This window comes from Littorina saxatilis, linkage group LG14 (assembly GCF_037325665.1).
Source record: "Littorina saxatilis isolate snail1 linkage group LG14, US_GU_Lsax_2.0, whole genome shotgun sequence".
NCBI lineage: Eukaryota > Metazoa > Mollusca > Gastropoda > Littorinimorpha > Littorinidae > Littorina > Littorina saxatilis.
This window is the reverse complement of record NC_090258.1, coordinates 19,514,599-19,537,920: the sequence shown is the minus strand read 5'-3', so window position 1 is coordinate 19,537,920 and position 23,322 is coordinate 19,514,599. Positions and strand designations below refer to the sequence as shown.

The window sequence follows — 23,322 nt, the reverse complement described above, 5'->3', positions numbered from 1 at the left end:
ATCGTCGCTCAGCCAAACTCATCGTAAAGGATAATGCCTCAACAGATATGAAATTGAAAATGCTTAACTTTCTTCCACTGGAAAAGCATCTCAAGTTAAACAAAGCCATTTTCATGCATAAATTGTATCACGGTAAAGTGCCGATTTACATTACATCATTATTTAATAAAGCTACCCACAGATATGGGTCGGTCAACCTGATCCCACCAATTCCACGAATTGACCTGTATAAGACCAGTCTTGCTTTTTCGGGTACTTCAGTTTGGAATTCACTTCCATCATCCTTTAAGCACCTAAAGTCATTAAAAAGTTTTAAAAAATGTGTAAAAAACCACTTAATGTCTGAGTAGTTTAACGCCTTTTGACTTACCAAACTTAGTATTACGTCAAAAATATGCTGTGCATTGTATATTCTGAACATATTTTTGTTACTCTATTGCTACATGTTCGATTGCCACCAGCTTGTATTTATAATTACCTGCATAGTATGCATTTGATTTTATGAATAACCACATATGTATGCTCTTCATGCCTCATCTTTATCATCATCATCATCATCATTATCATCATCATTATCGTCATCATCATCATCATCGTCATCTTTATTATCACGTTTTCCGACCTCCTTTTGTTGGTTAATTTTTTAACTTTTTAATTTTTAATTTTTTATTTTTATTTTTATTTTTTTAATTTTTTTAATTTTTTTAATTATATAATTGTGTGTCTATGCGTCCCAAGGACACATTGTAAGAAAAGGCGTAGCCTTAAATCTAAATCCTTGTAAAATAAAGTTCAATTCAATTCAATTCAATTCTCTCTCTCTCTCTCTCTCTCTCTCTCTCTCTCTCTCTCTCTCTCTCTCTCTCTCTCTCTCTCTCTCTCTCTCTCTCTCTCTCTCACATGATTATACCATTTTTATTAGTAGTGTAAGTCGATTCCGGTCGATTCCGGTCGATTCCGGGTAAAAGAAGTACCCGGTTGAAGGTGCCCGAAACATAAAACAAGTCAGAGACAAGGCCTATCGGCAGAAGAGAAAGAGCAGCAAAACATTTGGAGGGACATTTGCAGATCAAGTGGCTCAGCTAGAGGAGCTGCAGGTGGACTCCGACTACATACGGTTCCTGTTCCGTCGACCAGGCAAGGTCCCATGTGCAGTCTTATACACTGATGAGCAGTTGGCCGACGTCATACGTTTTTGTACTCCACCTCCAAGTGCTGAGGCAACAGTGCTTGGTGTAGACAAGACCTTCAATCTTGGAGACCTTCATGTTACCGTTACAGTTTTCAAGAACCTTGCCGTTACTCTGTGGTCAACAAAAGACCACCCACTAATGATAGGTCCTGTTTTCCTGCATGGAAATTCTGACAAGGATAAATACTTTGAATTCTTCCATCACTTGGCAGGAAAACTAAAGGTATCCAGTAGGCGCTTGATAGTGGGGAGTGATGAGGAGAAGGCACTGAGAGGAGCTGTGATTCAAGCCATGCCATCAGCAAGCAGAATCAGCTGCATGCGTCCTCTGAAGAGGCGTGGACAGTAGGACCCGGTCGGCCATCATAGCCAAGCTGTTTGGGGAAGGTGGGTTTCCGGGGGTTTCCGGTATAACGCAATACCGACGTTATAGCGTCAGTTTCGTTGTTTTGCCCGTTTTCCCGCGCTAGCCTAGTTCCTTGTTTTGTAATAGCGTGTCCTCAGTTATCTATTGTGTAGGGTGTTAGTCCCGTCTCCCCATCACCCTCTACCCCCCCCCCCCCTTCTGTTCACTTGATATAGTAGGTTTATTGTGGATTGTATGTATGGTTAGGATGCATTGGTATGAATGGTGCGTTTTTACTTGTTATGCCATGTACTTATATTATGTTTTCTTTTCTTTTCATGTGTCATCAGACACTGCTTTCTGGTGTCTGCTTTCTGGTGTACAATAAATAAAAGTCACGTTATCGCAACCTCTGTCTTGGCGTCTCAGTTATGCTTCCTGGCCTATTTTCCCCCTTCCACTCCACCCTATCACACAGAGATCGTAGAGTACACAGAGATGACGCATAAGTCTTGGCACTAAGCACTGTGTGTCAACTCATTCCGTTCATACACCGGATGTGTCCGTTCGTCCGCAGGGTGTTTCCGTTCATACAGCCTCATTTTCGGCACTTGCTTGGGGAAAAAAACGTGGCGGTAAGTCGTGTGCGGTGTGGGCAGCACGCATTTGTGATATTGCAAGAATAAGGTAGCTGATTGGTTGGGCTATGTGTACGATAAGTACCAAGGTGCTAGTAATCCTCATGATAACACACGCGGGCCGAACGTGGCAGAATTGCCTGATTTTTTTAAAAAACATTTTCTTGTTTTTCTCGCTCTTTTATCGAATCTGACCCATGATTTGCACATTTAATGGGGGAAAAACATAAAACTAAACATCCGAAATCCTTTGGAATGTGAGTGTGAGCAATTATAGGCAGCAAACCATGCGCCTTAATGTGTTTTTAGGGTTTTTTTTTTTTTTTTGGGGGGGGGGGGGGGGTGGCTGGCCATGCTCTTTGTCGTTTCTACGCGCCTAACTTCCTAGTGGTGGCGCCACAGGGCTTATGGTCTCATTTGTTTACACGATTGCGTCATCTCTGCGTACTCTACGGTCTCTGTTTCCAACAACTCACATATTCATAGATGATGATCATGATGATATCATGATGAGGACAAAGACGACGACGACGACTTATGATGATGATGATGATGATGATGACGACGACGACGACGATGATAATGTCGATGAAAATGGTGATGAGGATGACAACGTTAATGATGACGATCAAGATGATGATGATGACGTTGACGACGACTGATGATAATGATGACGACGACAGCGGCGATGATGATGATGATGACTATGACGACTGTGGCAGATCCAAGTCCCTGAAGGGAGCGACCAGCATGTTCATGATGTCCCAAGCGGTGTCCAACTTACTCGTGGGCGTGCTGGTCACTGCCCTGGCCTTGACCCAGTTCGTCAGGAAGGGCGTGTTTGTCGGAGCGCTTTGTCAGGTGGGGATATCTGTTTATGTGTCTTTCTGTGTGTGTGTGTGTGTGTGTGTGTGTGTGTGTGTGTGTGTGTGTGTGTGTGTGTGTGTGTGCATATCCGTCTGTCTATCTGTCTGTCTGTCTGTCCGTCTGTCTGTCCGTCAGTCTGACTGTATGTCCGTCTGTCTGACTGTATGTCCGTCTATCTGTCAGTCTGTCTGTCAGTGTGTGATCTGCGTGTTGGTCAGGTATGTAGTCCAAGGAAACTGAGAGAAAGAGAGAGAGACAGACAGACAGACAGACAGACAGACAGACAGACAGACAGACAGAAGGAGTATGTGTGTGTTTTACCGTGATTGTCCCTGACTGTTTATCCGTCTGTGCGTCTGAAGAAGTCTATCTGTCTTGACATTTTGTCTGTCATTCTGCGTGTTCGTCCATCCGTGTGTGTGTGTGTGTGTGTGTGTGTTGAGTGTATGTATGTGTGTGTGTGTGTGTGTTTGCAGGTGCCACTGTTCCTGGAGTTGGCGAGTGTGACTGTCAGTATCTACAGCCTGATGGCGGTCAGCATTGACCGTTACGTGGCCGTCATTCACCCCACCTGCCGGTCATTCAGCACCAAGGTGGCCGCAGGTACATCACCAAGCTATCTGCTTAACCTTAACGGAATTATATCTAAGAAGAAAACTGTCTCAAATCGCCCCAAAAGCCATAGTTTTGAAGCAGTTTTGAGCAAATCATTGCAGGTGTTCCTAAATTACAGTACAGCGAATGTCCCTTGAACTTTTTAAGGTCCAAATCGTCAGAAAACTCTCCTAAATGGCGCCTTCGGTATACTATCTTTAATGATATGCGATACCGACACCGGTACGTCAGCAAGTACTCCGTGCCTGCTCTCATGGCTCTGTCCTTAACCTTAATGACATACGATACCGACACAGGTATGTGCGTGAGTAAGCGTAAGTACGAGCGTGCGTGCGTGAGTGTGTACATGCGTGCGTGTGTGAGTATATGTGTGCGCGCGCGCGGGTGTGTGTTTGTGTGTGTGTGTGTGTGTTAGCGCGCGTGTGTGTGTATGCTCGTGCGTGTGTGTGTATCTGTGTGTTTGTAATAGCTTGCTCTCTCTTGCGTGCAGCCATTCTGGTGGCCGTGTGGCTTGGCGGTCTGCTGTACGGCAGTCGTTTCTTCATCCAGTTCAGCGTCTCACAGGACAAAAGCGACACCCTCATCTCGCCAGCAACAGCGTCAGGTGCTGCACGAACTCTTCAACAGCATTACGTTTCCTTCGTCGACGCTCCTTTGTCCCTCGGACGTAGGGCACGTCGTCTTTTGAGTGAGTCTCCAAACCTCAAGCAGGATTTTATTTCATCGTCACCATCGTCTGCTCATGATGTCATTCTAGATATTGTACCCGCAGGCGCAACTTCAAGATTAGGGCGAACCCCGGTCAACTTATCTTTGAAACTTAAAGAAGCTTTGACCAAGTTAACTTCAAAAGTTGGGAGAGTGCCCTCCCCTTTCCCAGCCAACGCGAGACCAACTCACCACCCACTGTTAGTGAACGCACACACTCATCGGACACACACTGGCCGGACACACACTGACCGGACACAGAGACACCGGACACACACCGCCATCTCACCCCACATGGACACAGCTTTCAGTGTAAGGAAATTGTTAACATCCGGAACTAAAATAGATGATGGCGATGATGCTGACGATGATGGTGGCCACAATGATGACGAGAACGTCAATGAGGATGATGAAGACGGCAACGACGACGACGACAACGACAGTGTCTGCAACCTGTTCGTAGAGGAGGATGAGGACGACTTGCCTTACCGCACGGCAGACCTGGTGGTGCTGTTCTTCGTTCCCTTCCTGGGCATGAGCTACATGTACACGCGTATCGCCCGACGCCTCTGGGGCAGTGATCTCGCCGTCACCGAGTCCGTTCGCCGCAAGCGGAAAGTGGTCAAACTTCTCGTGGTCAACATCGTCATCTTCTTCTTCAGCTGGATCCCCTTCTACCTCGTAGACTTCGTCTCGGACTCTCTCAAGCTGAGCTCGGGCGACGGAGGTGAGGAGGAGATAGAGTCTGACGCCACCTACATCGTCTTTCGCTTCGTCTTCATTCTGCTAGCCCTGTCCAGCTCTTTCGTCACGCCTTTTGTCTACTTAACTTTTTACGACTCGCTACGCCAGCAGGTGTGGCGCTGCCTGGTTTTCCTGCCCTTCGTCAGACACAACAGGGTGGTGCCCAGTGCCGACCGCCCAGCCATCAAACCCACTGTTGCCTCTGTCAGGTTCGCCATGGATCTTTCTGTGTGTCTGTGTGTCTTTCTGTCTGTCTCTATCTATCTCTCTGTCTGTCTCTCTCTATCATCATCACCATCTTGATTATTGGTCTCATTATGCAAACACATACTTTTGATGTGTTTGTTTAATTTATCCTACATACGTGAGAGAGACAGCCGTGAGATAATAATCGATCAAATCACACGTGTGTATATCATGTAAATGAGGTCATGTCAAGCAAGTCTGGCAGGGACCTGTTTTTCCACTGCTTATGATGCCAAAGTCACCAAGACAAACGTCATTATTAAAACAAAAATTGTGCTCGCTAATTACCCTCGATGAATCTTTAGAACTAACACGTCACGCCACACTGTCTTTCAGAGTGACGTTTCTTTGCTTTGACGTAATAGATTGCTCGAGGTTTTAAAAGAGATCGAGGTTCCAAAACAAGCGTCTTCAATTTAGCTGCCTCGACTGCAAGACATTTTCAGTAAAATACACGTAAGTACAGTATGTAGGATAAACAGAATACTACATGGCTTGCTGTGTCGTACCAGATTTACACGCGTTGCTTTTTCAAATAGTGAACAGCTCGCTTTCGCTCGCAATTCAATATTTAAAAAAAAAAAACTCGTATAAATCTGGTACGACACAGCAAGCCATGTAGTATTCTCTATATACATTATGAGGAAATCCTTCTCGATTCTCTGCCACACGGAAGAAAACATGTGTGTGTGTGTGTGTGTGTGTGTGTGTGTGTGTGTGTGTGTGTGTGTGTGTGTGTGTGTGTGTGTGTGTGTGTGTGTGTGTGTGTGTGTGTGTGTGTGTGTGTGTGTGTGTGTGTGTGTGTGTGTGTGTGTAGAGCGATTCAGAGAAAACTACGGAACCGATCTTCAGTTCCTCCAAATTATATACCACAACGTTTTTGCCAATTGTTTTGATAATGTCTTTGATGACGTCATATCCAGCTTTTTGTAAAAGTTTAGGTGGCATTGTCACACCCTCATTTTTCGATCAAATTGAATGAAAGTTTGGTCAAGCAAACTTCGCCGAAGCCCAGACTATGGGATTGCATTTCAGCTTTGAAGCTTAAACATTATTCAAGGAGTTTGGTCACTGAATATCCGAACATTCTAAGTAAATTTAACATTTCAGAATTCGATTTAAAAATCATCTTATTCTTTATCTTTTTCTGATTCGAAAAACATATAGATATGTTATGTTTGGATTAAAAACAAGCTGAGAAAGTTAAACAGAATAGAGAAAAGCGCGTTTTTTGCTGTGAAGCGCATTACGCTACTGCACTATATAATGGCTTGTCACTTCAAGCGATCAGCGAGCCGGCCGCAGGTGTTGTCTTAAAATGCCGCGGTGCTTTAAGTTTCCTTCTGTGAGATCGACAGATTGACAAAATATATTAATTTGGCTTAACCAGGCCTGAACGTCCTCAAAATGGGGCACTCGCCTTTGGCTAGTACTTCTCATAGTTTACTCGCTAGAGAGCAAATTTTACTCGCCAAACCAACCATTTGTTTCAGAAACTTTACTCGCCTTTGGCGAGTAGATTAACATTTCTACTCGCCATTTACAGATTTCTACTCGCCATGGCGACTAAAACACTCGCCACTTTCAGGTCTGTTAACGCGACTTGTTATTATATGATAATAGATCTACAATGACAATCTATATTTCAGTTCCATGGCATGAGTGTTCAGAGGCCTACCCATGAACCTTTCTTTTGTTGCGAACCCACACCTATAAGAGCGTGTGACTGTTCTGTTTGCCGAAAGCAAAAAAACAATGGTGACTGCACGTGAGAGCGAAAAACGAAAAGACCATGATGAAGCACTGTACTCAGGTTAGAATGACGAAAACGAAAAGACCATGATAAAGCACTGTACTCAGGTTAGAATGACGAAAACGAAAAGACCATGATAAAGCACTGTACTCAGGTTAGAATGACGAAAACGAAAAGACCATGATAAAGCACTGTACTCAGGTTAGAATGACGAAAACGAAAAGACCATGTTAAAGCACTGTACTCAGGTTAGAATGACGAAAACGAAAAGACCATGATAAAGCACTGTACTCAGGTTAGAATGACGAAAACGAAAAGACCATGATAAAGCACTGTACTCAGGTTAGAATGACGAAAACGAAAAGACCATGATAAAGCACTGTACTCAGATTAGAATGACGAAAACGAAAAGACCATGTTAAAGCACTGTACTCAGGTTAGAATGACGAAAACGAAAAGACCATGATAAAGCACTGTACTCAGGTTAGAATGACGAAAACGAAAAGACCATGATAAAGCACTGTACTCAGGTTAGAATGACGAAAACGAAAAGACCATAAAGCACTGTACTCAGGTTAGAATGACGAAAACGAAAAGACCATGATAAAGCACTGTACTCAGGTTAGAATGACGAAAACGAAAAGACCATGATAAAGCACTGTACTCAGGTTAGAATGACGAAAACGAAAAGACCATGATAAAGCACTGTACTCAGGTTAGAATGACGAAAACGAAAAGACCATGATAAAGCACTGTACTCAGGTTAGAATGACGAAAACGAAAAGACCATGATAAAGCACTGTACTCAGGTTAGAATGACGAAAACGAAAAGACCATGATAAAGCACTGTACTCACGTTAGAATGACGAAAACGAAAAGACCATGATAAAGCACTGTACTCACGTTGGAATGACGAAAACGAAAAGACCATGATGAAGCACTGTACTCAGGTTAGAATGACGAAAACGAAAAGACCATGATAAAGCACTGTACTCAGGTTAGAATGACGAAAACGAAAAGACCATGATAAAGCACTGTACTCAGGTTAGAATGACGAAAACGAAAAGACCATGATAAAGCACTGTACTCAGGTTAGAATGACGAAAACGAAAAGACCATGATAAAGCACTGTACTCAGGTTAGAATGACGAAAACGAAAAGACCATAAAGCACTGTACTCACGTTGGAATGACGAAACCGAAAAAAACAAGTGGTCGAAACGTCGCCTGTATTTGTTTCGTTTTCGTCATTCCAACGTGAGCACAGTGCTTTTTGGTCTTTTTGTGTTTGCTGAACCCAAGTTTCCGTAACCAAACCGTTGTGTGTTGTTATTGACCAGTAGGACCACTGGCAGCGAGCTGGTGTCCGTACCTGTGGCCGGTCCATCGTCAGAACCCATAGCGTCTGCGTCCTCATCGAGTCCGGCTGTTACCCCTTCTGGCATCACGCCCCCTGACACGTCACTAGCCGCTGTGGGTGCCAAGGACGACGGAGGGAGGGGTCCCTGCGAGACTTGGCAGGCCGGTCCACCCTGCCCAGACTGTCACAGTAGTAGTTCTACTTAAAGCTGCAGTCTACGCCCCTTGACACGTCACTAGCCGCTGTGGTTGCCAAGGACGACGGAGTGAGGGGTCCCTGCGAGACTTGGCAGTCTGGTCCACCCCGCCCAGACTGTCACAGTAGAAGTTCTTTTTAATACTGGAGACGGCCCCCGAGAACGGGATGTCGAATTAAAATTGGTCACTCCCTCCCTGACTGTGACAGTAGAAGTTCTTTTTAACACTTTCTACCCCACCTATGTTGACCAAGTTTTTTTTAGCCGAGACCAGCTGTGCTGCAGCAGGTCACTCAGAATTGTAGTAACTTTGTAGTAACTGTATATCAACACGCTGGAATGCAGGCGTTAGATGGACAGTTACAGGAAGCGACTGAAGCTACCAGTCTGAGCGGATATATCCGTACCAGGTCAGATAGAGCCATAAGAGTGGGTACGGATATATCCGTACCTGGAAGACAATGAGACTGGAGACTGCCCCTGAGAACCGGATGTAGAATTAAAATAAGTCACTCGCCCAATTGACGTGCCCAAATTAACAAATAAAGACAGCATTTATAAGCAACTGATTATAAGCAGGTTTTTAAGCTCGAAAATCGAAGATTTTTGCAATTTAAGTAATTAAATCTGTTATGATTCTTGTTCAAAAGTACAATACCCATACTCAAGATTCCTACATTTACCGAAGGGCTTAACTCTTCGTTGTCGTTTTATTTCTCGCCTAAGTAATCCTTGAACTTACATAACAACTTTATTTTCAAAATGCAATGCCACTTTTAATTACATTTTGATAGGCGTATAATAGAATACCTGGCTAAAATCAGAATTAAAGCTTATACTGAAGCAGACACTTTATGAATAATGAATTCCAGCTAGATTCGGAATCTAGCTATGACAGATACATTTGTGACCCTCCACCACGGAATGAGTCGCATGTCACCTTTGCATGATTTCATATATTTACATATTCCTAAAGAGTTTTTTATGCTCTATCCAGTAGTGAAAACCGTTTTAGAAAAGAGCGAACACTTTTCGAGTTACAAGCATGTGACTAATGTGACCCTCACACTGTTACCAGACATCCCCGAGACTTATATTAAGCCTAGCGCAGAACCGCGCGAGGTGACATGCGACTCATTCCGTGGTGGAGGGTCACATTTATAGAAAATTGTTTCTGTTAACTGTTTTATACAAAAAAGTGTTGATGTACATTGGATGTTTCATGTGTGCTAATTTTGTGTAAATGTCGATGTTATTGTGTAATTAAACGCCCCACACGATGAGCTTTCGGGGAAAACTGACCTTGGAATTGTTATAATTAGTGTGTTTCCCAAGCAATGTACAGCAACATTCTGGTTTTGTGTCCATACTTCTGTTTATTTGTTGTGGCAGAAAATGTTAATAAGAAACAGAACTTCTACATTTCAGATGAATTTGAATTTTTGTGTCAGTTGAAGCAGAGATATATATAATCCTGACTGTGGCCTGTACATTCGGCAATCTTGACTTTTTTGGCTCAAGACATGCGGTTCTTCTTCCCTTCCAGAGCCCCAGTGACGTCATTTGTCATTCACGTAAAAACCAATAGACAAAGGTTACGTACGTGTCGCATCATAACATGGGTCCATGGGGCTCTGTGTGGGTCACGAAAATTTAGTTTTTTTGGTTGAAAATCCGTGTTTTGTTTTCACCTAATGTCAATAAGAAGCGACCAGTAAATCTTCAATAGCATCCCCCCCCCCCTAATGTGTTTTTTTGTGTTCAATATTTGCTTTATTTGTTCACCAACACGTGATAATGAGTGTCCGTCGTGATTTAGACAAACAAAACACGTATAGTTGTACCGTACAATGAGTATAGCTGCAGGACCAGTCTTTGCGTGAAAAGAGCTAACTGGTCAACAAATGATACGGAAGCAAAATCAGCTCTGGTCACACAGAATGTGACTGTGAAGCCTGTTTATGCAACATACGACCCTACCATGGCGACCACCTATCGATAACAACCACCTGCCCATAACGACCACCCGAAAGGTTATGACTGTATCATTCACCTGTTTATAGCGACCACTTGTCTAAGGCGACCGCGGGCAGTCGGTTTGAGTCCCAAATGCTTGCTTTCTTTCTTTCACGTAAAATTCTCCGGATAAGAGAAACGCTGCTACAAGAAAGCACCGGTTATAAGAAAGGAGTTGTTATCTCCCTTGACACACCTTCCTCGAATACAGGAAAGAACCAGTCAGTTTAGATTTACACGTTCTGCAATGCTCTCACCGGATGTGATCCAGACTGACTAGAAGGGCTAGACAGGTACCTGAATCAACATATTTGGTGCACACACACACACACACACACATACGCACGCACGCACACACACACACACACACACACACACATACGCACGCACGCACACACACACACGCACGCATTTGTACCTTGTATCCTTTGCTGACTGTTATGAGAGAAGAGACGATTGTTTAAATACCAAAGCGGAAATCATGTTTAATTCATTGTGGTTATGTATCTCGTGTGAAGCATACAATTGTCTTTGGTCACATGGTTGTTCATAGTTTAGACGATAATACTATAATTGTGTAGAGTACCAATTCCGATTACTGAATCAAACAATAAAACAGAGGGGCCTTTGTATTTTTTGGTTTACGGGCCACTTCCTTTACGCTTTATCATATCTGTGTCCTACCGCATTGAGGAAGTTTTTCTGGATATATTTGATCAGTTGTAGAGGAGATCAGAACTGCATGGTTAAACCATGTTTTAACAAAAATAATATTTGTCATGTCAATTTTGATCTGGACTGTACGTACAATTTGTCACGGAACAAACAAAGCGTCAAACAAAACATATTAAAACAAAGAAGAAAAAAAAGTAATACAGAAAGAATTCGAAGAAATACTACAAAGCAACCAAAAATAAAACTTCACATTGTCTGTTGGTTTGCGTGTTTGTTTGTGTTTCGTGTGTGTGTGTGTTTGTGTGTGTGTGTGTGTGTGTGTGTGTGTGTGTGTGTGTGTGTGTGTGTGTGTGTGTGTGTGTGTGTGTGTGTGTGTGTGTGTGTGTGTGTGTGTGTGTGTGTGTGTGTGTGATGGTATCTGGAGTAAATGATAAACAGGACATAAACTGATGTGTTTTTGTTTGCTTTTATTCGACCTGATATACTGACAACTGGCGATTGTCCCCAACTGTAAAATGCAACAAGTTATGTGATATTATGTTGGCATTTTTTAAAAGCGCTGTTTAAGACTGATATACCTTTTTGGATTAAACGCAAATGTATTTATACATATCTGTAAACACTATAACCCAGCCATATCTTTAAAACATAACACTACACGGTTAAATGCTCATTGCGCGGAAACGGCTGACAGCAGCTGTCCTAAATCCAAACCCACACACATACAAAGTGCATCTCAGGTCATACCTCATTGAATCCAACCCCTGATTTGTTTAGACTGCTTTCCCATAAACAGTCCAGCTCAGAAAAAGGAAGTTTTGATGTGCCTGACATAGCTGGCGGAAGAGCCAGTCAAATGTCACCAAACAATCGCTAAACTAGAATTCACAAGGAAATAGAAAAATGAGGACACCAAAGCAAACTGGGCGGTGCAGTACGTTTGACAATGAAGTTACAATTAAGCCACAGGTCACACCTGGGAGGAAACAAAAAACAGACAGAGACCATTAGAAAAAGTTGGGGATAACAGTTGAGGCCTTGTAATCCACAAGGAGAGAAGAGTCCTTTAAACAGTCACTGCTGTAATCATCGGTACCAGGACGCCTACATACTTCTCTCGGTATTTAGCGGTCTACTCGACGATTATCATGCGCCCATTGCTGATCTTGTGCCTTCTTGCTGTGTCCTTCTTGGCACAAAATTCTCATGGATTTTGGACAAATTGTAAGTAAATATAAAACAGCATGCTTATTTTAAGCTACATCATGTATTTGTAATCAACTGTGATCCAGAAAGGAGGATTGAAAAGTGTACGTGACCCCCCTCCCCCCACTCCGCATTCTCCTCTTTGTGGCCTTTTTGAACAAATTGGCCATGATTATATGTCGAAATATAGACAAGCAACTGTGAATCTATGAGCTTTTCCGTCATAATGCAGATCATTTGACGGGGCAAAGTTTCTTGAGAACCTCGAATTCTGTGACAGGTTGTAGCTTAATTAATTATGACTTTTACTGCTAATGCGTACACGTTTATTGCTTCGCTTGTTTGGCGCATAGCAAACATCTTGTCAACATATTTTACGAGCAATGTAAGACTAAATACCACGTTCATAAACGTGTGTGTGTGTGTGTGTGTGTGTGTGTGTGTGTGTGTGTGTATGTGTGTGTGTGCGTGCGTGTTTGTGTGTGTATGTGTGTGTCTGTGTGTGCGTGCGTGCGTGTTTGTGTGTGTGTGTATGTATGTGTTTGTGTGCGTGTGTGTGTGTGTGTGTGTGTGTGTGTGCGTGCGTGTGTGTGTGTGTGTGTGTGTGTGTGTGTGTGTGTGTGTGTGTGTGCGTGCGTGTTTGTGTGTGTGTGTGTGCGTATGTGTGCGTGCGTGTTTGTGTGTGTGCGTGCGTGCGTGTTTGTGTGTGTGTGTATGTATGTGTGTGTGCGTGTGTGTGTATGTATGTGTTTGTGTGCGTGTGTGTGCGTGCATGTGTGTGTGTGCGTGTGTGTGTGTGTGTGTGTGTGTGTGTGTGTGTGTGTGTGTGTGTAGCAGCGACAACTGCAGCATCAAAGCCGGGACCTCTGCCTCGACCTCGACCTCAATCTCAAATTCGACCTAATTTTAGCATCTTGAAACTGATTTGGATTGTTGTAGTTCTGCCGATTGTGTGTGCCATATGTAAAGGTTGGTGTTAATTTTTTCAATTGATTTATTGTGCGCTCGTTGTCTGCACTGTGTGTTCCTAGTATGGCCAAAAGCGTCATTTTTACTTTATCCTACATACGTGAGAGAGATACCCGTGAGATAAAAATCGTTCAAATCACACGTGTGTATATCATGTAAATGAGGTCAACCGGAAGGTCAAGCTATGTAAATTAGTAGTACATGGGATCAACCGGAAGGTCAAGCTAATCCTATCGCGGAAGGATATGCTTTGTTCCTTTTGGTTTCTTTTATCCTGTGGCCACTGCTTTTCTTTTTATCTGGTATATTTTGAAGCGACCATGATTTCGTTGTTTGAATTTATTTCATCAATCTTCAATATTAAACTTAACAGTGTTAACAAAGGCGAACTACTTTGTCCTAGTTTGAGAGTGTGTGTCATGGCGGAGGAATGAATGTCAAATTGAGTAAAGTGGTTTGAAGTTCTAAAGCGGCCCCAAAGGCAATAGCGCTGTCGGTGACTTTTAGTTAGATCTGGCACAGAAGTATATAATGTAGAATAAACAGAATTTACTACATGGCTTGCTGTGTCGTACCAGATTTACACTCGTTGCTTTTTCAAATAGTGAACAGCTCGCTTTCGCTCGCAGTTCACTATTTAAAAAAACAACTCGTGTAAATCTGGTACGACACAGCAAGCCATGTAGTATTCTCTATTTACATAGAAGGTAAAAGGTGGTGTACCACGCTTTGTGTACCGTACACTACCTTTTATACGCCCATCCCCTTTCATACAACACTTTCGCTCAAAAGTAGGGGTGGGCGTTTACTAGGTACTGTACCCTGTGCAGAATCTGTTCCTCGTGAGAAATAGCGGTTTTGATCACTTGTTATGAGATTGATAGTAGGATTTGTTTCTGTGCAACAATGTCTATACCCTCTATGTCTCTTTCTCTGTGACACAGACGCGATCTTGTGTGCAAGTGCCTCACCAGAAAAGAACATGGCAACTAACCACAGCAATCCCTTTGTGTTATAGTTTTAGAACAAATGCTCCTATCGCACATGACAATGATGACTCAAGATCGGCTTTGTATATCCAGCATAGCGCGTGTGTGTGTGTGTGTGTGTGTGTGTGTGTGTGTGTGTGTGTGTGTGTGTGTGTGTGTGTGTGTGTGTGTGTGTGTGTGTGTGTGTGTGTGTGTGAACAAAAATCTTAAACTTGCACATACTGAAATATCATAATTGTAGTCAGTTCATTTGTCCCGATCAAAGTCAACTAGCAAAACCGGGTAGGGGGGAGGGGGCACGATAAGTGTCCACCACAGTGCATTAGAAAACCGGTCCATTCACTCGATATCTTTAAATCCCTCAATATATACCTCTTAAACATTAGATGATCGAGTCTCTCAAATCTTCGTCCATTTTTGGCATGGCTATCCAGAGACTGCAGTGGCAAATGTATGAACTCAACGGTATGACTGCATTACAGTATCTTGTCATAATTCACTCTTATGAGACAAACAAAAATGGCGCCCTTAGCAAAAGGAGATTATTCACCGGTTGGAACCCAAATACCTAGTCTCATCACACGGAACTATTTTCAACCCGTCTGTATTTGTTATCATAGTCCAATACATTCAAAAGTCCGACTTAAAAAATGGGTCAAACAGACAGAAATCATAATCGACCGTCCAGTGAAATTTGACGCCCTCACTAATACTTTCTATATCTAGGGTTGTTATTTCATCTTTCGCGCAATTGGAGCCGTTTGAACAGTTACGAAATATTCCCTTGGTTTCTCTCAGACTGTGTTGCGGTACATGATTGAGATTATTTAGCTTTTCTCACCTGTACAGTAAGTTGTTGGCCCCAAAAAGCAACAACTAACTAACTTACTAACTAACAGTAAGTTGTTTACATCTAGCTGTCAGCTTTTTACATTTCCTGGTCATGTTCAGAACTCGACATGCAAGCACGTAGCAACATGCTCAGAAACGAGTTATAAACTTCTCGGACGAAAAGGTCACATCCTGTAGCGCCACCGCCCCGTTGTTTAGTTCCGACATAGCGAAGTTTCGCGCGACGTTCCAAATTTCTATTTGTTGTTAGTTGACCTCGAGTATGCATCACTTTTCTCACCCCCAGCCTAAGACAACTTCGAGTCGGCCGAGAGTCAGTTAAAAACCGGTCGAAAGTTCACTTCAACAACTTTTCCATAATTTGACTCCACATATTTTGCCGACTTCTGACTGACAGACGGTTTTTAATAGGTTCAAAATCGTGTATTGATGTTAGTTACACTTTAAAGGAAAGGCCAATCTCTAATGAAGAAGTTATCATTCCTCGAAGTACAGTTAAATGTGATATTTTGTTCTTACTAGAGTTATAAATTTAAAAAATCAAATAATGTTAAATGCGCGTTTCTTAAGCTTAATCGGAACAAAACAAATATAGCACATTGATTTGCTGCGTGCAAAGACATAAGGAGATTTCCTATACTTCCTTTTGTAACATAAACACATTTAATTAAGCCTGATATTTCATTTTAAGACCGCCTTTGACAGAACAATTGATTCAATGAATGGACTTGACAATTACTTCCTTTTAAACAATACTAGATGAAACGGATAACTACAGAGAGTCGGTTGATTATTTTCATGTAGGTGTAAGTTCATTTTAATTATTTCAATACTACAATTTAGTGCTTTACCAATAGGAACAATTATACAATCAATCTTTCTCAAATGAAAGGTTGTCAGGTGTAGATGAAAATGTATAAACCTAAATGATTATTATACCATGTGTGTGTGTGTGTGTGTGTGTGTGTGTGTGTGAGTTAGTGAGTGCGTGCGTGCGTGCGTGCGTGCGTGCGTGCGTGTGTGTGTGTGTGTGTGTGTGTGTGTGTGTGTGTGTGTGTGTGTGTGTGTGTGTGTTTCACTGCAAGAATATAGTATCCCCAAGCCAAGAAACAGCAAGTCTGAGAAATGACACTCTCAGTTCGTTTGTGTGCAGGTTGTTGCATCTTCTATCATTGTTTAACCCCTCCCGACCGTCGACTGAGAAGAGATTTCGTGGTGTTCAGTGCATCGTCTGCACGGCAAGATCACCAGGAAACGGATGCAACTGGTCAGAACAATAGCTTTTAATTCAATACCAACATAAAACGTGATATCCCATCAACATATATCTTGACTAAAACCATATGACTTCAATACCTTAAACACAAACTGCAAATCCTAAGAATCAAAAGTTTGTTTCACAATCCAAATATCCGTTTCATTCTGTTACATATTTTGATTGCTTTGCTTCTGGTACTACTACAACTTCTGCTAGTATAACCACTACTACTCTCGTTTTCAATAAGAAGCGACGATTTCAGTTCTTTATTGTCCGGTTGTCCTGAAGCTAATTACAAAAAGATGTAAAAGCTAAACTTTTCTCTGTCCAGACATGGTCGGCCGCAAGTTAAGTGATGTACATCAATGCATGCCCATGTCTTGTAGCCCCTAGTCCTGGGAGAGATAAATACGCACACAAACGTTATATACGTAACTGTCCGGGTGTAGTCTTTAAGAAAATAAATCCATGTTAGAAATATAGACAAGCCATTTCTTTTCACGTGCAAAATACACACTATAAATACAAAGGATTTATTTCAGGACGACGACGCTTTGTGGTCGGTTTATTATATAAAGGGAAGCAAGCGGTTAAAAACGGGCGTCTACGGAGCCAATGCAGGGGGATACTAACTTGTAGTTATCATTCGCTTGTGTCGCTTCTTCTTGTTCCAGCCACGGCAGATGGTCTTCTGAGATCGGGCGGCCCATCAGCACAGCCCGGTAGTGACACGCCCATTGGTCACACCTCCAGTCCGCCACCAACACTCGTGTAGCATCAACAGCTACCGTTATCAACAGAGTAGTTAGATCGTCAGGGCTACATTTCAATATATGTCTCCTCACCCCCGCCCCGCCCGTGAAACGGGAAATCCAGGTTCTTCTGTAAACGCCTGTAAATGACTAAACTAAACTGAGCAAAACAATGACATAACACAAGAGATACGCAAGATAGCAAAACAAAACAACCTGTTCTGAATAGATAAATGATTTTTCTTTCTTCTCGTATGTAAAAGTTGCCAAGCTGCACCTATTCTGAATTTTTGCCCATTTTTTAATTGGTACCTGACGTTATTGTCAGGTCGATTTGGGGGGGTACCCTTATTTCGGTGGCGGTCACGTGATACTTAAAACAGAAATCTTTGATCCGAAAAGTGTGCAAGGTAGCCAACTGAAGGGCCTTTAATGGCACATAAAGTTTGAATAAAATGACACGAGAATGAATGTTTTAGTTGGGGTACAAAAATGGGTGCAATAATGTTTTGGCTCAGTTTACTACAATCAGACCAGTGTGGGTGTCCTACATGTGTTCCCTGTTGTTTCTGTCATGTGATATTAAGCGGAAAGCAGTCACATATGCTAGGCAAAGTGAAATGAGCTGGTTACAAGTGAATAGCTGTTTAGAATTTGGATTTGCATCATCCGTGGACTTTACACATGTGATTTTGAGGGATGATCACGATTACTTGCACTTGATGTGACAAACGAATGTTGTGTGAAAAGCGTACACTTGTTTACTGACAGCCATAAGTGACCTTGACCTCTATTCATTTTTATATCTGATGTATTGATGACCGTGATTGTGTTTTTTAATGTCAGCTACAGAACCGAATATTGAATCTCACAGTATGTGTAAATACTCACAGGTTCTCTCCCCCTCCACCCCCTGATAAAGGCGCCTGTTTGCATTTTATGTCGGCTACTTTATAATAACCCGATATTGAATCTTACAGCGTGTTCCCAGTATCTCTTCCCCTCCCCCCCCCCCCCAAAAAAAAATATGGCAGTTTGCATTATTTTCTTCATTTCTTCAGGATTTAGGCATTTTCTTGTTGTTTCGTCATTTTTATGCCATAATTATGTTCAACTCATACGTTAGGCTCATGTAGCCACCCGCTGTAAAGTACTGACGTTTTCTTGACCAAAACGCACTATTACCACCAAACAAATTAGCAGAGTAGATCACATGCAATAGGCTAAAGGATCATTGGGAAGTCTGTTTTAGTTGGTCAAAAGATCATGTTGATTTTCTTGTTGATTTTCAAAAATTGCGTTTTGTTCTGGTGTACATCTGTATTGTTTCACACAACAACAGGACCAGCACTTCAAGTGAGAACATGTGATGACTGTGGCGCGTCAGAAGTTAAATCGATCACGTCATACTTGTTTGTGACGTCACACCATGTTTGTTTGCTTTTAATTTATTTTTACTTGTTGTTGTTGGATTTGTTTTGCTTGTTTAATAATTGTTGTTTTTTCACCGTGATAAGTATTGCTTATCATGAAGTTGCGTCGGCCAAACTGGAAGACTTTTTTTCTGGGGAAGTTTCGATTTTTAAAAAGTAAACAAACTCTAAAGTTTAGGGTTAGGGCTTTTCAATAGCAAAATGCTTTGATTAACTGTCTTTGGTGGAACATTGAGCTGTGTGTGTGTGTGTGTGTGTCTGTGTCTGTGTCTGTGTCTGTGTGTGTGTGTGTGTGTGTGTGTGTAATTGTGTGTGTGTGTGTATGTGTGTGTGTGTGTGTGTGTGTGTGTGTGTGTGTGTGTGTGTGTGCGTGTGTGTGTGTGTGTGTGTTGCTCTGTTGTTGTTTTTTTGTTATTTTTATATTTAGTCAAGTTTTGACTAAATATTTTAACGTAGAGGGGGGAATCGAGACGAGGGTCGTGGTGTATGTGTGTGTGTGTGTGTGTGTGTGTGTGTCTGTCTGTCTGTCTGTCTGTGTGTGTGTGTAGAGCGATTCAGACTAAACTACTGGACCGATCTTTATGAAATTTGACATGAGAGTTCCTGGGTATGAAATCCCCATACGTTTTATTCATTTTTTTGATAAATGTCTTTGATGACGTCATATCCGGCTTTTCGTGAAAGTTGAGGCGGCACTGTCACGCCCTCATTTTTCAACCAAATTGGTTCAAATTTTGGTCAAGTAATCTTCGACGAAGCCCGGGGTTCGGTATTGCATTTCAGCTTGGTGGCTTAAAAATTAATTAATGACTTTGGTCATTAAAAATCTGAAAATTGTAAAAAAAAATAAAAATTTATAAAACGATCCAAATTTACGTTTATCTTATTTTCCATCGTTTGCTGATTCCAAAAACATATAAATATGTTATATTCGGATTAAAAACAAGCTCTGAAAATTAAATATATAAAAATTATTATCAAAATTAAATTGTCCAAATCAATTTAAAAACACTTTCATCTTATTCCTTGTCGGTTCCTGATTCCAAAAACATATAGATATGATATGTTTGGATTAAAAACACGCTCAGAAAGTTAAAACAAAGAGAGGTACAGAAAAGCGTGCTATCCTTCTTAGCGCAACTACTACCCCGCTCTTCTTGTCAATTTCACTGCCTTTGCCATGAGCGGTGGCCTGACGATGCTACGAGTAAAATGGCATTGCGTTCAGTTTCATTCTGTGAGTTCGACAGCTACTTGACTAAATATTGTATTTTCGCCTTACGCGACTTGTTTATGTGAACAGCTCAGATCATGGGTCAATAAAGTGTTACACAGATGGTCAAAATTAAAGTACAAGATATTGCACTGGAAGTGGAACTACACTGTTGCTTAGTGTCTGTATGAAGCTACAAGGTGAAAATAGAAAAAGAAAAACACGATTCTTGACTTTGATGGGCTTTTTCTGCTCGTAAGCACACATTCTTCTACTCATCACAGCATGCCCCATTATTGAGTTTAAAACACCAATTAAATTTGTTTTGAATAAAACTCACAATTTTACAATAAGAATTTAGAGACCTGAATCAATTAGGTATATCCTACTTAGTTTGACTTTTGCAAAACTAAGTAATTACACATTTAATTGAATCAGTCAGACAGACGGAGACATAGAGAGACAGACAGAGGGCAAACAGAAATCTGAGAAAGAAACCCCTTTAAAAATGTTACCATGTTTGAAATGAAACATCGCAAGGTGAAGCCATAATTCATCACCTTTCAGTATGACGTCATGAGCGTGTTCCACACTTGAAATGACGTGTTTTTATCATGTTGTCAGCTGCACGGAGCTTGGAAGTATAATTTCCATTCAACGATCCGAGTTTGTTAAGTTTTAGCCTATTTTCAACGTCAAACACCATGAAACTATATATATTTGGAATCAGAAAATGGTAAGGAATAGATAGAAGTTGTTTTTAAGTGTCTTTTTTCATAAATAAAGATAGTGGTTATTTATCGGATTTCTTCATTTTTAAGCATAATTATCAATACAAAACAACAAAACTATATAGTTTTAGATACAGGACGCAATAGGGAATACACCAATATAAATTTTTTGTTTCAAATATTAGTTTTTAAAAATTTGAAAATATGACATATTTCGAACAAACATTTCAATAACAAAAAAGTGACCAAACTGAAATGCAATCCCATAATCCGGCCTAGATCTGAGATTGTGTGATAAGAAATTCGATCAAATTGATGAAAAACTGTAACTGTGAAAGTGCTGCCTCGACCTTTTGGCAAACGGTAAAATATGACGTCATCAAACTGTCCTATCAATAAACGGAAAAACCTTCTATGAGAAAATCCAGTCAAAAATATCCATATCAAATTTCATAAAGATCCACTCCGTAGTTTTTGAGATATGATCTGCAGTGTGAAAAAACGCCCATAACGCCCAAAACGCAAACTCATTTGTCATGATTTGGTCGTGTTCTGCTGATACTATAATGTTTTTCTTTCCTAAAACACACTATAATAGTAGCCTTTCCCAATGTCTATGCTAAAACTGACTTGTCTGTGTTGTCAATGATTTTGCTACAGTGTGAGAACACAATCTCACGCCCATAACGCTGTGACACGAAAACTCATTTGGTCGTGTTTTGCCGATACTGTAATGTTTTTCTTTCTTAAAACACACTATAATAGTAGCCCTTCCCAAATGCAATGCTAAAAATGACTGGTCTGTGTTGTCAATGATTTTCTGCGAGAATGCGATCTATCTGTTTGTCGCAAAGACCGTGTGACACGAAATTTATGAGCGGAAGACAAATCTGCTGAGTGCAATTACGTTTCAGAAGAGAGTTGGTTAAAACAGTTTATCACTCAGACACGCAAAGGAACACTATAACTTTATTATTCAGGCCATATTTGCTTTCCTTTGTCATGTATGAAAGTACTGGCCTTGGTTGAAGAAAGTGACCTGTCGCTGTGCAACAAATTTGTCGGCATTTTCCGCCGTGTTTTGTAAATAAAACGTGTTTACTACCCACACATACAAAACGATGCTGTTGGTTCTTTTTATTTTCTTATTGTTTGACTCATGCTTAGCAGTTTAGTATGCTTTGTTTTCTTCTCAATTCAATGGATGACTATAAAATAAGCATTTAAATGTGAAGGTGTTAAAATTACCCATGATCTGAGCTGTTCACTTATGTGAAATGATATTCCTCAACATTTGATTAAAGGCACAGTGCAGCTCACAGCCTTCGTTTTGCGTTTTTGTTGCAGCTGAGTGCATTTACAGTTCAAAAATCCTCCTATGGTAGTAAAACAAACCCAAAACTACCCAACGACGACATCTGTGAAGCTCGACAGTTGGCTTGTTCACGCGAGTGCATAAATTAACCTAGTTATTACGTGGTGTTTGGTCGGAGTTCGATTCAACTGAGTGATTCCGGCCTCCATTTTGTTTTACACAAACTCATGATGATGTCTGACATAGTTTGCAAGTGACGTGTCTTTTTGTGCATGATGTGGTGATCTACCTGATCTAAATTTAGATCCAAAAATAGGTCAAGACCAGCCGGGACAGAGTCCGAAATTAATTCGTAAAAAAATCGCAGTTCTTGACTCTTTGGGTGCAAGTCAATGAAACTTGGTAGTTCTTCTAACGGATAGCTGCCTGAGGTATGACTAAAAGCCCCAGGGGCTCCGTGCCCCTGGATTTGACAAGTTCAGTACCTTTAACTAACATTTTCCGATTTCTGTTGTGTTGTATTTTGTTGCCTTTCCGCTAAAAGCATGAGCTTAAAGGCATATTAACTCGATGAATATACACGCTAATTGCTTTACCAACAGCTGGAGACATGCTAAATTAAGTTCCCTGCAAAATATTGTGGTCTAGGACCCCTGAAATGTTGAGATATTTGAATTTTTATTTTGATCTAGATCGTCCTATTTATAGATTTGCCAACAGAGGGAACGTTGACGCAAGAGAAATAACTCCGCGTCTTTGTTGACATCCTCACTTTTTCAGAGGCTAGAACAAGCTGTAATGCATGTATATAGCTATTCTGATGGACACGTGGGGGAATTCGGGGGCTGTGATTGGATGGTCTCACACATCCCTTTTCCGATCATCAAAGCATAACGATACAAAAGTTGGCCATTTTTGCCGATATCCAAACGATATCGGCAATAACAAAGACGCGTGGTTCCGGTTTCTTCCACGTGTATAAAGTACACGCATACCTCGCCAGGTTTGTTTCTGTCACTCTGTGACTAGTCGACAGACGATGCCATTTGCTTTGTGTGTGTTTTTGTTGTTGCTTACTGTACATGACATAGGCCCTACATTACGTGTAAAATCCAGTTCTTTAACAGGCAACAAACCTTGCAAATTTCCAGAAGCTGCAATCTGAAGCGACCTATCTCGGATTCTAGCAGACGATCTCTCCAATGTTTAACACAAAATCAGCAAACTCTCCTGTCACATAGAACGTCCA

The 23,322-nt window shown here is 41.5% G+C and overlaps 1 long non-coding RNA gene across 1 annotated transcript in view; it reads left to right on the top strand.

Moving 5' to 3' along the window:
* The first annotated feature begins 12,202 nt into the window (after nucleotides 1–12,202).
* LOC138947313 (uncharacterized) overlaps nucleotides 12,203–23,322 on the top strand; it is a 68,708-nt gene continuing 57,588 nt past the window's right edge. The window contains exons 1-2 of the long non-coding RNA XR_011449616.1: nucleotides 12,203–12,579; nucleotides 13,396–13,530. This is a non-coding gene — a long non-coding RNA (uncharacterized lncRNA). The remainder of the gene's footprint in view (nucleotides 12,580–13,395; nucleotides 13,531–23,322) is intronic.